The sequence below is a fragment of the Ctenocephalides felis genome, unplaced genomic scaffold (assembly GCF_003426905.1).
Source record: "Ctenocephalides felis isolate EL2017-DRISC unplaced genomic scaffold, ASM342690v1 CF-g0.4_SCAFFOLD_00109, whole genome shotgun sequence".
Taxonomy (NCBI): Eukaryota; Metazoa; Arthropoda; class Insecta; order Siphonaptera; family Pulicidae; genus Ctenocephalides; species Ctenocephalides felis.
Window position 1 is genome coordinate 1 of NW_020536263.1, and position 16,762 is coordinate 16,762.

Sequence of the window (16,762 nt, forward strand, 5' to 3'; positions counted from 1 at the left end):
GCGCATGGGATACTGATCGGATCGAAGAATTGATCACTCGATCGCGATAGATCGGATTCTAAGTATCGGTCTTGTATTGCGTCTTTGTAAACAAAGCGCAAATTTGTCAGGGCTTGCTCCGCTTCCGACGCTAAATTATAAGGTGAACGTGCCTTTTGCTACTTTCATTCCAAATTCTGGGTCGGAATTGGTAATGGATTGAAAGTCAGCACATTTGAAAGTGTTATTCAAAATTTTCTAAAACCAGTACAGTATTTTATATTTTAATAAATTCAGTGGACATCGTAAGAAAATCGCCAGAATTCCCGGGCGGGAGCCTCGGGAAATGTCGCAAGACATGATGGACGTCTTGACGAGCACCGTCCTAAAAACAAGTACCAGGCATTATCGGACCGGAGTGAAATGGACACGGATCGAGAGATAGACGAGTACCGGACAGTCAAACGCAAGAAGCGGTTGAGGCAAAACAACGCAGACAATGTGATAGGAAACCAGACTGTTAACACTCTGAAGCCATCTACATCGAAAACGGGGAATTTAGCACCCAAGAACACCACCGTAACAGATCCAAAGATTCCACCTATCATCGTCAAAGGCCAGCTGGATTTAAAAGTGATCAAATATATCAAAGATACGACGAAAATAATATTCAGGACCCAATATTAAAACCCCATTACACAAAATTTTGCCGATACGATTGCAGAACACGAAAAATTAAAAAGCATACTAAGGGATTGTGATTTTCAATTTTACACCTATACTATGCAGCACGACATCCCTAAGAAAATCACTATCACTGGCCTAAATCCAGACATGACTGAAACGGTGGTTCTAGAAGAGCTGAAAGCCAAGGGCATTAAGGTAAAGCAGGTGGTCCAAATTAAGAAGAAGGAATCGGACGGCAGTCAGCGCAAACTCCCTATATATATTGTCCTTCTAGATAAGGAACAAGAGATGGCCAAACTGAAGGAAATAAACAATATAGAAGGGCATATATTCAAATGGGAGAGTTACAGGCCACTAAATAAGACTATACAGTGCCACAAGTGCCTGAACTTCGGCCATACCTCGTACACGTGCGACATGCGGTATAGGTGCATAAAATGCACGAACGTGCACCCACCGGGAGTGTGCACGAAGCCACCAACCGAGGACCCGAAATGCGTGAACTGCCAAGAGAACCACCCGGCTAACTACTCACAATGCCCAGCTCTAATTAACTATAGAGCAAAAAGGGATAAAGATGCGCAAAAGAGACACCAAACATACAGGCCAGCGCCAACACCCGCGCCGCTGACGAGGAGCTTCTCGTCAGCTTTAAAACCCACCAACGATGGCCATAACAACAGATCTGCGTTTCCTGAACTCCCGGTACCATCATCACCACGAACACAGCCGGCCTCCCAGTATCCATCGCCGAAGATCCAGCCAGCACCAGAACCGATCCGGCCAGCATCCTCACGAATCCGGCCTACCACCAGCCAGTCCGATCCAGACCTGAGTACACCGGAGGGACTATTTACTGTAATGGGCGAGATCAGGAAGTTATTCGCGGATCCCGAGGTAAGACAAATTTTCAGTGAGCTTTATAAACTGACAAAGACATTGAACACAAATATGACTTACAATGACAAATACACAACCATACTTAACTTTTTAACGGCATGCCCATAAAGCATGCACGCGACATACACATAATGTACTTCAACTCCAACGGACTCAAAAACAACGTAAGCGAACTGAAACAGACTATAACAAAATATGACTTGGACATTGTACTAATTAACGAGACACACCTGAAACCTACGGACAGACTTTACATCAACAACTACAAAGTATACAGGAACGACAGACCGACAAATTCACGCGGATGGGGAGGCACTGCAATATTGATCAAGTCTAATATCAGACACGAGCAAGTGCCAAACCTGACAGCGGGCGGTTCTGAAATAACAACTATTAATGTATACAAAAGGGGTCAAAAAGTGACTATAATATCGATTTACATCCCGGCAAGCGGACTGCAACTGACGGACCTACAAAACCTACTTGACTCAAACACACACGTCTTAATGGCAGGAGACTTTAACGCGCAACACACATCATGGAACTGCAACTACAACAACGCGAACGGAATCCGACTCTACGAATATCTGACGGAACACAACACCACGGACGCACAACTACACTATCCTGACACGCCGACCAGATACGCTACCGTACAGACACACCATCACAGCACAATCGATCTGGCCTTGACAAAAAACCTTCACATAACATCCGAACCCATAAATAGAACACTTTTCAACTCTGATCATAACCCTGTTTTTATGACTATCTCTGACAGACTCGACGTCGACAACACTCCAGAACGCAACATTTTGGATTATTCCAGAGCCAACTGGCCACTTTTTAGAGAAATTATTACAGACAATATACGACACACGATACCCATAGAGACCAATACAGACATAGAGGAGGCTGTGACACATCTGACACGGACGATCACGGACACGATCCAACACACAATACCGCTGCGACACGCAAATACATCCACATTTGACACGCTTCCTCAACAAATATTAGTAAAAATTAAATTAAAGAACAATATAAAGAAACTGTGGCAACGTACTGGTGACAGACTACTAAAGGAACACGTAAACAGACTGACAAAAATTATTCATAATGAGATACGTGAGCACCGGAATGACACTTGGACTAAAAAACTAGAAACCATCAACACTGACCCGCACAAAGTTTGGCAAACAGCCAAAAGGCTGACGAGGAAAACAACACCTATCCCGCCACTCAAACTACCTGACAACAACTACGCCACGACACCAGCAGACAAAGCAGAAATTTTAGCAACACACTTTGAAAACATACACAGACAAAACGCCGACATGTCCAACGCAGACTTAAGACGAGACGTACGCAATTCTATTCAAAATTTTACTGAACAATTTAACGACAAAGACCTACGAATAGACCCTGCCACAGTTTCAGAAATAAAGTCGACAATCAGAAAACTACCGAACAGGAAAGCACCCGGACCGGACGGACTACAAAATATAATACTGAAACAACTACCAACGAACGCATACATACTAATCACACGACTGGTTAACCGTATAATGACCAAAGGCCACTTTCCTGCTTCATGGAAAACATCGACCATATTTCCTATCCTGAAGCCGAGGAAACAGCCAGACTCTCCGCAAAATTACAGACCAATCAGCCTCCTCAATACAATGAGCAAAGTAACTGAAAAGGTACTACTCAAACGCATCAACAGACACATCAGACGAAACAAGATTATACCAGACACACAGTACGGCTTTAAGGAACAGCACTCTACGTTACATCCACTGACACAACTAATAGAAAACACTGTACTCAACTTCAATAGACGAAACCATACCGGATTGGTGTTGCTCGATTTCGAGAAGGCTTTTGACACCATCTGGATGGACGGACTGATACACAAATTCATAACCCTTAACTTTCCACCATACATCACAAAACTACTCCATTCTTACCTCGCAGACCGTAATTTCACAGTTCAAGTAGACAACACACCCTCGACGATTAAACAAGTGACGGCGGGAGTACCGCAGGGCTCGATCCTGGGACCGTCCTTGTTTAACGTCTACATCCACGACATGCCCACTGACGCCGACACAACACTGTTGACATTTGCTGACGACACTGCCATTTACAGATCATCACGTTCACCTACGCTACTGACTACAAAAATACAGAGACATATAGACGCCCTGACTGATTACACGGAAAAATGGCAAATTAAAATCAATCCTTCTAAAACAGAAGCAATTTTCTTTACAAAAAGCCGTTGGTCCATTACACTTACTGACTTGACAAAACTAAAGGTAATGGGCCATGAAGCTGAGTGGTCCAAGGAAGTCAAATACCTTGGCGTAACCTTGGACTATAGACTCAGCTTCACAAAACATACGAATACAAAAATTGGACAGGCTTACGGGATGATGAATCTACTGAGACCTCTTTTGAACCACAACAGCCCGCTAAGCGTGAAGAACAAGCGGACACTTTACTTGACACTGATAAGACCATTACTGACATACGCCGCTCCGGCATGGAACGCGACAACCAAGACCAACAGACGGAGACTACAAATAGCACAGAACAAAGCACTGCGACTGGTACTAGACAAATCAAGGAACCCACTGACGAGACACTACTACCCAACGAAATATTTACACGAACAGACGGACATACCGACCATACTCGAACACATAAAAAAGCTCACCGAGAATTTTTACCGAAAATGTAGGGATCACGATAATAGTACCATCCGAGCATTAGGCCAATACACTTCAGAAATGATTTGGTACGGGAAGTATGCCATGCCTAACTACCTGATCGAGCCCGAAGTAAATACATAAGCCATAAAACACTGACAATAGAATTTTTTTTTAGGAGAAAAACTTTTCTCCTTTTTTTTGTTCTTGTGAAATAATAATAATAAAATACTGTATAAATATAATGTAATATAAAACTATACATTTTTGGGTAGAATACCTAAAGGTAGAAAAACCCACATTTAATTCAATGTATGTACCGAAATAATGAATAAATTTTTTCTGTCTGTCTGTCTGTCTGTTATAAGCCTTTTCTCACATTTGTAAAATTTTACAAAAATATTTATATAAAGTATTTTCTGACACTTGCAAAATTTTTCAAAAAAATATGTTATTAGGAGAACAGACGCTCATATTCATATTAATTTCTTTATCGATAGATGTGTGTTCATACTTATATATATTAAACTCATTTTATCGTCATATTTATATAAAGTATTTTCTGACACTTGCAAAATTTTTCAAAAAAATATGTTATTAGGAAACAGACGCTCATATTCATATTAATTTCTTTATCGATAGATGTGTGTTCATACTTATATATATTAAACTCATTTTATTGTCATATTTATATAAAGTATTTTCTGACACTTGCAAAATTTTTCAAAAAAATATGTTATTAGGAGAACAGACGCTCATATTCATATTAATTTCTTTATCGATAGATGTGTGTTCATACTTATATATATTAAACTCATTTTATCGTCATATTTATATAAAGTATTTTCTGACACTTGCAAAATTTTTCAAAAAAATATGTTATTAGGAGAACAGACGCTCATATTCATATTAATTTCTTTATCGATAGATGTGTGTTCATACTTATATATATTAAACTCATTTTATCGTCATATTTATATAAAGTATTTTCTGACACTTGCAAAATTTTTCAAAAAAATATGTTATTAGGAGAACAGACGCTCATATTCATATTAATTTCTTTATCGATAGATGTGTGTTCATACTTATATATATTAAACTCATTTTTTGTCATATTTATATGAAGTATTTTCTGACACTTGCAAAATTTTTCAAAAAAATATGTTATTAGGAGAACAGACGCTCATATTCATATTAATTTCTTTATCGATAGATGTGTGTTCATACTTATATATATTAAACTCATTTTATCGTCATATTTATATAAAGTATTTTCTGACACTTGCAAAATTTTTCAAAAAAATATGTTATTAGGAGAACAGACGCTCATATTCATATTAATTTCTTTATCGATAGATGTGTGTTCATACTTATATATATTAAACTCATTTTTTGTCATATTTATATGAAGTATTTTCTGACACTTGCAAAATTTTTCAAAAAAATATGTTATTAGGAGAACAGACGCTCATATTCATAATAATTTCTTTATCGATAGATGTGTGTTCATACTTATATATATTAAACTCATTTTATCGTCATATTTATATAAAGTATTTTCTGACACTTGCAAAATTTTTCAAAAAAATATGTTATTAGGAGAACAGACGCTCATATTCATATTAATTTCTTTATCGATAGATGTGTGTTCATACTTATATATATTAAACTCATTTTTTGTCATATTTATATGAAGTATTTTCTGACACTTGCAAAATTTTTCAAAAAAATATGTTATTAGGAGAACAGACGCTCATATTCATATTAATTTCTTTATCGATAGATGTGTGTTCATACTTATATATATTAAACTCATTTTATCGTCATATTTATATAAAGTATTTTCTGACACTTGCAAAATTTTTCAAAAAAATATGTTATTGGGAGAACAGACGCTCATATTCATATTAATTTCTTTATCGATAGATGTGTGTTCATACTTATATATATTAAACTCATTTTATCGTCATATTTATATAAAGTATTTTCTGACACTTGCAAAATTTTTCAATCCTATTATCGTTATATATAATCTTTTGTTAGATTTGTATAGCTTTATATATTTTTTTATTTTATTATTAATTCTATAGTTTTTATATAATTAATTTATATAGTTAATTTGAAATCAATTATCGATATTACATATCAATATATTTATATATATTTATATATATATATATATTTAATATGCAATATATGCACATTTTTAAATTTATTATTATATGATGGTTTTTTATGGGCCGATCCCGGCGGTACTGCAATACCGGGCCAACCCGCGGCGGAAGCGGAGCAAGCCCCTGACATTCCGCCAATTTCCAAAAATCAGTTTAATATACTGGATCTGCTATGCAGATACTATCAGATATTAAGCTGATAAGAACAGATACTACACTTTGATCTTAGCCATTCGGCCGAGAAGCGATAAATTTGCGGACAAATACTATTTTTTTAAATTCTACAATATAAACAAAATATTCCCAACTATTTCAACGATTCATTTTCATCTATTTTTATCAACTCTCGCGTCCATTCCCTAACTATTCTTCACCCCCCAAAGTTCTATGAGCGAATGTTCTAATATGGCTGTTAACTCTACTGTCGTTATAAGCCTTTTCTCACATTTGTAAAATTTTACAAAAATATTTATATAAAGTATTTTCTGACACTTGCAAAATTTTTCAAAAAAATATGTTATTAGGAGAACAGACGCTCATATTCATATTAATTTCTTTATCGATAGATGTGTGTTCATACTTATATATATTAAACTCATTTTATCGTCATATTTATATAAAGTATTTTCTGACACTTGCAAAATTTTTCAAAAAAATATGTTATTAGGAGAACAGACGCTCATATTCATATTAATTTCTTTATCGATAGATGTGTGTTCATACTTATATATATTAAACTCATTTTTTGTCATATTTATATAAAGTATTTTCTGACACTTGCAAAATTTTTCAAAAAAATATGTTATTAGGAGAACAGACGCTCATATTCATATTAATTTCTTTATCGATAGATGTGTGTTCATACTTATATATATTAAACTCATTTTATCGTCATATTTATATAAAGTATTTTCTGACACTTGCAAAATTTTTCAAAAAAATATGTTATTAGGAGAACAGACGCTCATATTCATATTAATTTCTTTATCGATAGATGTGTGTTCATACTTATATATATTAAACTCATTTTTCGTCATATTTATATAAAGTATTTTCTGACACTTGCAAAATTTTTCAAAAAAATATGTTATTAGGAGAACAGACGCTCATATTCATATTAATTTCTTTATCGATAGATGTGTGTTCATACTTATATATATTAAACTCATTTTATCGTCATATTTATATAAGTATTTTCTGACACTTGCAAAATTTTTCAAAAAAATATGTTATTAGGAGAACAGACGCTCATATTCATATTAATTTCTTTATCGATAGATGTGTGTTCATACTTATATATATTAAACTCATTTTTTGTCATATTTATATGAAGTATTTTCTGACACTTGCAAAATTTTTCAAAAAAATATGTTATTAGGAGAACAGACGCTCATATTCATATTAATTTCTTTATCGATAGATGTGTGTTCATACTTATATATATTAAACTCATTTTATCGTCATATTTATATAAAGTATTTTCTGACACTTGCAAAATTTTTCAAAAAAATATGTTATTGGGAGAACAGACGCTCATATTCATATTAATTTCTTTATCGATAGATGTGTGTTCATACTTATATATATTAAACTCATTTTTTGTCATATTTATATGAAGTATTTTCTGACACTTGCAAAATTTTTCAATCCTATTATCGTTATATATAATCTTTTGTTAGATTTGTATAGCTTTATATATTTTTTTATTTTATTATTAATTCTATAGTTTTTATATAATTAATTTATATAGTTAATTTGAAATCAATTATCGATATTACATATCAATATATTTATATATATTATATATATATATATATTTAATATGCAATATATGCACATTTTTAAATTTATTATTATATGATGGTTTTTTATGGGCCGATCCCGGCGGTACTGCAATACCGGGCCAACCCGCGGCGGAAGCGGAGCAAGCCCCTGACATTCCGCCAATTTCCAAAAATCAGTTTAATATACTGGATCTGCTATGCAGATACTATCAGATATTAAGCTGATAAGAACAGATGTTTCTTTTTAGATAATGCTGATGATATAGTGTAGGCCATTTGCAAATCTTAAAGAATTTTGATGTATCGCTGTGTATGTCAGACCAAGTATATAACTAGTACAATACGCGGACTGACATATAGCGAGCATATATCTGGAAGAGGAAATTACAATTTTATTGATATATAATAAAACACTACGGGCCAGCTATTAGCTGGTAGTGTGTATACATTTATTCAGCATTTTTAAATTATAGAAAATTATGCCGTTAACATGTTAACGGCATGTACATATATAATATAGTATTCATAACATCAAAAAGTATATAAATTATTTGAGCAATAGCTTAGATATTCTTCAGTCTTGGTCCTTATTCAGCCATGGTGCTGGGTAGAATGTTTTCGTGAGGTTATAATATTGTCATTCAACAGTTTTCTCGTCCCTCCTCAGCCGTGGTATTGTCTGCTTCCTGTGATGTGTTCGACATACATGTCACGGGACCATTTGATAGTGTCGGACACCATCAGGCGCTTCATTAGCACAGAGTAGCGGCGGCCTATTCCTAAGGCTATTAGGGTTTCGACGTTACTTTTGTCGTATCCCCCGAGTGATCCCATGACGAATACCAGGATTTTGGTGGTTAGGCCTTGAGTATGTAAATGATTGGCAGGGCACTATATTTCCTGATTTTTTCAGCTCTTGCAGTAACGAATGCTTGAGGCCGGTTCTCGAACGCCACCGTCACATCCATAATTAAGGCGATTTTCTGCGTTTCGTCTATAATGACTACGTCGGGTCTCTCTGCTCCAGAATATCCCGGGATCTGCTGATTGATAAATGTTCTGGATCCAGGTGGCACCTTCATTGCTTTTGTCAGTCGGTTTAGAATCGCGTTATGTCTTTTCGTCATGGTGACAAACTGTGGACGACAGTGGTTCAGCACGTGCGGCAGCGTCTCGTTCTGGTGGCCGCATCGTCTGCACCGTTTGTCGTTCTGACCGAATCTTCGGCACCCGTTCAACGGCAGTACGTTCAGACGGGCTCTATGTATGAAACGCCAGTCGGCGAATCTTGTAAAACTGCCATCTCTATAAAGTGGTTGGAGACAGAATTGGCCGATGTCACTTCCATAGCTTTCCCTGGTCGGGTTTAAGTATAAGTTTGTTGCGGAAGTGATTCCGCGCCGCTGTTCTTAGTGCGCTTTCTGAATTCTGTCTCTCAACGCGCTTGTCGTCCACTTGCAGTGAGTCCAATTCGAGGAGGAAGTTGATTTTGCCCTTTAGGCGTCTGGCGGCTGCTCTGAGTCTCGTCCATGTCGAACTAATGTCGTTGCTCGGTTTTGCCACCAATCCTTCGTCAGATCCGTTGATGTAGTCAACGAGTTCCTTCGGCGTGGCCTCTCTGATCGTTTTCTTCCGAACAACCTCCTTCAGCGCTGCCAGACTTGCTTCTGCGACGCTGTCATCGTTGGACGTGAGCAGTCTGTGCGCATGGACGACCTGTCCGATGTCTGCCAAGAAAGAGGTTGGTAGCAGGTTGAAGCCTCCCTCTTTGTAGGCGAGATATAGGATCTCAGCGCTGGCTCGCTTTGGCAGATTGGCCCACTTCTTGGCGTAAGTCTTCACCTCCCGGTCGTATATCCATAGTAGTTTTTTCGTGGTTTTACCGTTCCGGAGGTGAAATTGTAATTGCGGCATGATGAACGTGTTTAAGGCGTCCACCTTTTGCCAGGGGGCTAGTAACGAATTGTTCAGTTGCTCCGCATGCCTCCTCATCGCCCTGATGACTTCGTCGGCCGAACTGAAACTCTGAAAACCCGTTGGGATGCCTAGATATTCATAAGATTGGTCCATGTCCAAGGTTTTCATAGTTTCTCCATTCAGGCTGAAGGTTGTAGTAATAGCTCGGTGTTGTTTGCCGTCCACATGCAACGTGGCGCATTTTCTGGTGTTGAACTGCAGTCCGCTCCATTTTGAAACCGTAGCTGTAGTGTCCATAAGTTTCTGCAGTCCTTCTGCGCTATCAGCCATCAGCACAAGATCATCGGCATACGCCAGCACGTTATTGATGGTGCCGTTTGCATTATAGTTTTCTGGCGTGTTTCGGATGGCTCGTAGCAGCGGTTCAATGGCCATGTTGAATGTTATAGGAGACAGCGGACATCCCTGTTTCACTCCCGCTTCTACTGGAACGTCCTCCGTTGATCCCTGGACGCTTCTGATCTTCGTCGTGCATCCGCTATAAAATCTTTCTATCAGGGCAATGCTCTCGCTGCCCAGTCCCGCCCAGCGCATTGCGTTAAAGATTGTTTTATGTGGGATCGAACCGAAAGCATTTTTTAGGTCCAGCCATGCGACCGCGATTTCTTTTCGTCTTCTTCTGGCATCCTGAATTGAAGATTGCAGCGTGTAGTTATGTTCGCTGCAACCTTCAAATGGCATGAAACCTTTTTGTGCGTTTGAGATGCGGTTATTTTCTTTGCACCATTTGCCCAGGCGATCTGCCAGAACCGAGGCGTATAGCTTTCCAATTGTATTCGACAGGGCGATAGGCCTCCAGCTCGTGACCTCATCCAAGTCGCCTTTCTTCGGAATTAAGATGGTCTCCGACACTTGCCACGAGCGTGGTACATACTTCAGTTTGTGTGTTTGGTTAAATATTGCCGCTAATATATGCGAGCCAGGGTCGCATTTTTTCCATAGCCAGTATCTGATGCCATCGGGACCCGGTGCCGTATTTTTGCATTTAAGCGCACGGGCCCAGATCTCTTCTGCTGTGAAATCTTTAGTAAGAGGATTATTGTTCCCATCTCCCACCGGTGTTATTGGAGGTATAATTTCTGGCATGGCTTCTGATGGTTCCGGATCTGGTTGTCTTCGGTAGACGGCCTTGAAGTATGCGTGGAGGAATTCGGGTTCAAAGTGACAATAAGCTCTTTCGTTATTTCCCGTTATTTCCCTAAACGCCCTTTTTCTATCTCGTCTGTATAGTTTTTGTATGCGGGCAGCAGCGGCGGGGTCAAAGGTCATATCCGTATTCCTCCTACGACGTCGTCTCTGGTCGGTATTGGGTCGGTATCTGCGACCAGTCTCGTTTCGGGGTTCAGCGCTTTCATTCGGCTTGATTGAATTCGATATGTCTTCGATTTCTTTATCCAGGTCGGCCGGTGTTGCAATAGCCTGAATCCTCCGGCAGGCCTCGACCTGGAATTCCGTCATTTTTGGAGTGACCAGTGTAGGCGTCGGGATGGTTCCTTCGTTTCTTGTTTGTTGGCGGACGCCCTCTTCTCGCGATGGAGTCTCGCTTGGCCGAGTGTTGATTTCTTCTACTATTGCTCTTATATCACGCAGGCGTTCCGCAATTTCCCTCTCCATTTCGTTTGCTGTTACCGTTTCATTCTCGTTGGAAATCACCTCGATCGGGGGCGCTGTCTCTTCATTTGTTTCGGATGTATTTTCTTCAGTTGCTACTCTTCTCGCTATTAAGCTAGGCCACATTGGAATTTCATCGTCTACTATTCCGGGTAGTAATGCTGGCGGTTCCAGCTCCGGTGGCATCTCTGCTGTGGTAGGCAGTTGGCTTCCGCTTGTCCTATTTGGGGTGATTTCTATTGGGCTGGGCCACAGCGGAATATTTTCGCCGGTTTCCTCGTGCAGTTGTCCTGGTGGATTGAGTTCTGATGAAATCTCAACCGTGGTGGATTCTCGTCCTCCGCTTGATTTGCCTCTTCTCGCTGTTAAATTAGGCCGCGTCGGGATTTCATTGTTTGATGTTTCGGGTAGCAAAACTGGTGTTTCCGGCTCCGGTGGCGTCTCTGAAATGGTGGGCAGCTTTTTCCCGCTCGTTCTATTTGTGATTATTTCTATTGGACTGGGCCACAGCGAATATTGTCGCCGGTTTCTTCGCGAGTAGTCCTGGCGGATTAGGTTTTGGTGATGATATTTCAGCTGCGGTGAATTCCGGGCTTCCGCCTGTTGTGTCTAAAGTCGCGCTTTTCGTTCTCCAAATAACCCTACCACCCTTCTGACTTCGGTCTGATGGAGGCACACTCGCGGCTCTAGTTCTTGATCTTGTCATAATTTGAGAGCTAGAGGCTGGAGGGGGGGTTATATTCCTGGTCGCTATGTGGTTACTGCAGTTTTAGGTCTCGTTTTGGTGATCGAAGCAGGTCTGCTGGTCCCAGCCTGAATATTTGGGTCAACTGCAGAAGCGGACTTTGGTGGAGTGCTGGGTGTTGGCTTGGTCGGTTTATTATGTTTTGTCATATTGGCCTTTTTCCCGCGGCCTTCACATTTCATGAGGTGGCCCCTAAATGCGTTTAACGATGTTGGTAAGTTGCATAGCGAGCATTTGTATTTGAGCACAGCATGGTGCTCTATCCTCAAATGCATCATAAGTTTACTCTTCTGGGTGTATGCTTTCCTGCATTTGGGCAATGTGCTTTGTCATCTTTCAATGGTAGGTCCAGGTAGACGACCTCAGACTCTGCAGAAGTAGTATTTTCTGTGCTGAGCGAAAGTCTGAGGTCGTAGTCCCAAGGCTTTGCAGGCCTGCGTCCGGGTAAGCTTCTTTGGGAGCTCATGTAGTATCTTTCTTATTTGGGGCAAGTTTTCTCATGACATTTCATGCATATCACCATTTATTCATTGATTCATTCATATGTTGGTTTATATTGGTTTTGGGCAAGGAAAGAAGAAAAAAAAAAAAAAAAAAAAAAAAAAAAAAAAAAAAAAAAAAATATATATATATATATATATATATAATATAATAATATAATAATAATAATAATAATAATAATAATAATAATAATAATAATAATAATAATAATAAAAATCAATAAATAAATAAATAAATAAAAAGTAAAATGGGCCAAAATAAATTTATATACAGGACATAAATATAAGTAAAAAAGCAAAAATAGATATAAAAATAAAATGCAAAAAGTAAATAAATAATTATAAGAGAGGAAAAAAAATCAATAACGTGTAACATAATAATAATTTAAAACATGTCATGTATTTAGTTTGAGTGTCTATTATAATCCCACTGTTTGGGATTCGTCGAACTCTCTTGTAGACAGCGAACGCGCATGTCGCTGTGTCGAGAACGTGCCTCGCTTGCTATTACACGCCCAGTGGAGCGCATGTCAAAGTGTGAGATCAATTTATGGTAATTGTGAAAGTTGTGTAAAGCGAAATGAGGTTTAGAGTTACTGACGATGTAATTAAGGATTGGAATCATAATTATAATTGTGATATAGTGCGTTTGAATTTAGTTGAGCAAAAAATTTAGATATATGTATATATATATATGTGAAACAGTAATCGATTTGAGTTCGTGTCTCACCGTTTAATGTTCCGCGGAGACGGGTTTGCGCTATGACGCGTCAGTGGCGTGATCGGTACATTCCGCGACAGAATGCATCGCAAATTTTGAACGAGACATAACAGAATACGAAAATATAATTGAATTGTGAATGGATTTAGGTAAAAATATATTATAATTTGATATGATGGAAGTAGTTGGTGGTAATGGCAAACTTTGTGTAATGCAGCTATGTGTAGGTATATTATTTATGTCTACAAGTATGCATTCACCGATCGGCAGAGAAGTAATTTAATAATATAATGTAGGCTTAATTATTATTATTTTAAGCGATTTATTAAGTAAAAAGAGAAAGTGTATGGCAAAAGTAAAAAACACGACTATAAGTATAATTATAATTCTGGATATAATGCGAGTAAGAGTAGTTAGTTAGTTTTTAGTTTCAAATTTAAATAAAGAAAAATGTATTGAATTTACAGTAACAATATAATTGCATTTACAACGATATGGTTGTCAATGCAAAATGTATATCGTAATAGTAATTTGAGTATGTAATGAGTATTTATTATTTTATATATAGCGCGAAATTATAATTATAGTCGCGCGACTAAATACACATAATTATAATAAGAGAAAAATAAAGGTTTGAGAATTCTCGAACAGTAATTATGCGCGAGACGCGCAACGTTGTTAATTTTTTGTATCGCGTATTTTACCGATCAGCGAAATGCATCCATGCACCATGTACCGCTATACGTATACGAGACGCGCGAGCTGCAATCACACATACAATCAAACCGTCAGCACACACGTCCACCCGCACACACGCGCGACCTACAAACCAACATACGTGCGTACACACACACACACACACATGCACACACACACATATTACGTACTTATACTATGTCATAATGAGAAAACTTACCCGTATGATTTACTCGCGAATGGAACACATCACAGTTTTAGAATAAGTCAAATATTTATTTTTAGTTAGCGAAAGCCTTTTGGAAGCGCTGGCAAATCGTCGGAAGCGGAGCAGGCCCCTGACAAATAAAATTTTTCCAAAAATCACTTAAAACACTTTATATCGCGAAATTTATTAAGCTGATAAGAACAGATACTACACTTTGATCTTAGCCATTCGGCCGAGAAGCGATAAATTTGCGGACAAATACTATTTTTTAAATTCTACAATATAAACAAAATATTCCCAACTATTTCAACGATTCATTTTTCATCTATTTTTATCAACTCTCGCGTCCATTCCCTAACTATTCTTCACCCCCCAAAGTTCTATGAGCGAATGTTCTAATATGGCTGTTAACTCTACTGTCGTTATAAGCCTTTTCTCACATTTGTAAAATTTTACAAAAATATTTATATAAAGTATTTTCTGACACTTGCAAAATTTTTCAAAAAAATATGTTATTAGGAGAACAGACGGTCATATTCATATTAATTTCTTTATCGATAGATGTGTGTTCATACTTATATATATTAAACTCATTTTATCGTCATATTTATATAAAGTATTTTCTGACACTTGCAAAATTTTTCAAAAAAATATGTTATTAGGAGAACAGACGCTCATATTCATATTAATTTCTTTATCGATAGATGTGTGTTCATACTTATATATATTAAACTCATTTTATTGTCATATTTATATAAAGTATTTTCTGACACTTGCAAAATTTTTCAAAAAAATATGTTATTAGGAGAACAGACGCTCATATTCATATTAATTTCTTTATCGATAGATGTGTGTTCATACTTATATATATTAAACTCATTTTATCGTCATATTTATATAAAGTATTTTCTGACACTTGCAAAATTTTTCAAAAAAATATGTTATTAGGAGAACAGACGCTCATATTCATATTAATTTCTTTATCGATAGATGTGTGTTCATACTTATATATATTAAACTCATTTTATCGTCATATTTATATAAAGTATTTTCTGACACTTGCAAAATTTTTCAAAAAAATATGTTATTAGGAGAACAGACGCTCATATTCATATTAATTTCTTTATCGATAGATGTGTGTTCATACTTATATATATTAAACTCATTTTTTGTCATATTTATATGAAGTATTTTCTGACACTTGCAAAATTTTTCAAAAAAATATGTTATTAGGAGAACAGACGCTCATATTCATATTAATTTCTTTATCGATAGATGTGTGTTCATACTTATATATATTAAACTCATTTTTTGTCATATTTATATAAAGTATTTTCTGACACTTGCAAAATTTTTCAAAAAAATATGTTATTAGGAGAACAGACGCTCATATTCATATTAATTTCTTTATCGATAGATGTGTGTTCATACTTATATATATTAAACTCATTTTATGTCATATTTATATAAAGTATTTTCTGACACTTGCAAAATTTTTCAAAAAATATGTTATTAGGAGAACAGACGCTCATATTCATATTAATTTCTTTATCGATAGATGTGTGTTCATACTTATATATATTAAACTCATTTTATCGTCATATTTATATAAAGTATTTTCTGACACTTGCAAAATTTTTCAAAAAATATGTTATTAGGAGAACAGACGCTCATATTCATATTAATTTCTTTATCGATAGATGTGTGTTCATACTTATATATATTAAACTCATTTTATCGTCATATTTATATAAAGTATTTTCTGACACTTGCAAAATTTTTCAAAAAATATGTTATTAGGAGAACAGACGCTCATATTCATATTAATTTCTTTATCGATAGATGTGTGTTCATACTTATATATATTAAACTCATTTTATCGTCATATTTATATAAAGTATTTTCTGACACTTGCAAAATTTTTCAAAAAAATATGTTATTAGGAGAACAGACGCTCATATTCATATTAATTTCTTTATCGATAGATGTGTGTTCATACTTATATATATTAAACTCATTTTTCGTCATATTTATATAAAGTATTTTCTGACACTTGCAAAATT

At 36.6% G+C, this 16,762-nt stretch overlaps 1 non-coding gene and 2 pseudogenes across 1 annotated transcript; all 3 read right to left on the bottom strand.

The window, feature by feature from the left end:
• Positions 1 to 6,513: 6,513 nt before the first annotated feature.
• LOC113375260 lies at positions 6,514 to 6,706 on the bottom strand. Its single transcript, XR_003367012.1, has one exon. It is a non-coding gene; the product is annotated as a U2 spliceosomal RNA (small nuclear RNA).
• Positions 6,707 to 8,322: 1,616 nt separating this feature from the next.
• LOC113375457 lies at positions 8,323 to 8,505 on the bottom strand (annotated as a pseudogene).
• A 6,256-nt stretch (positions 8,506 to 14,761) lies between these two features.
• On the bottom strand, positions 14,762 to 14,943 carry LOC113375517 (annotated as a pseudogene).
• Between the last annotated feature and the right edge of the window lie 1,819 nt (positions 14,944 to 16,762).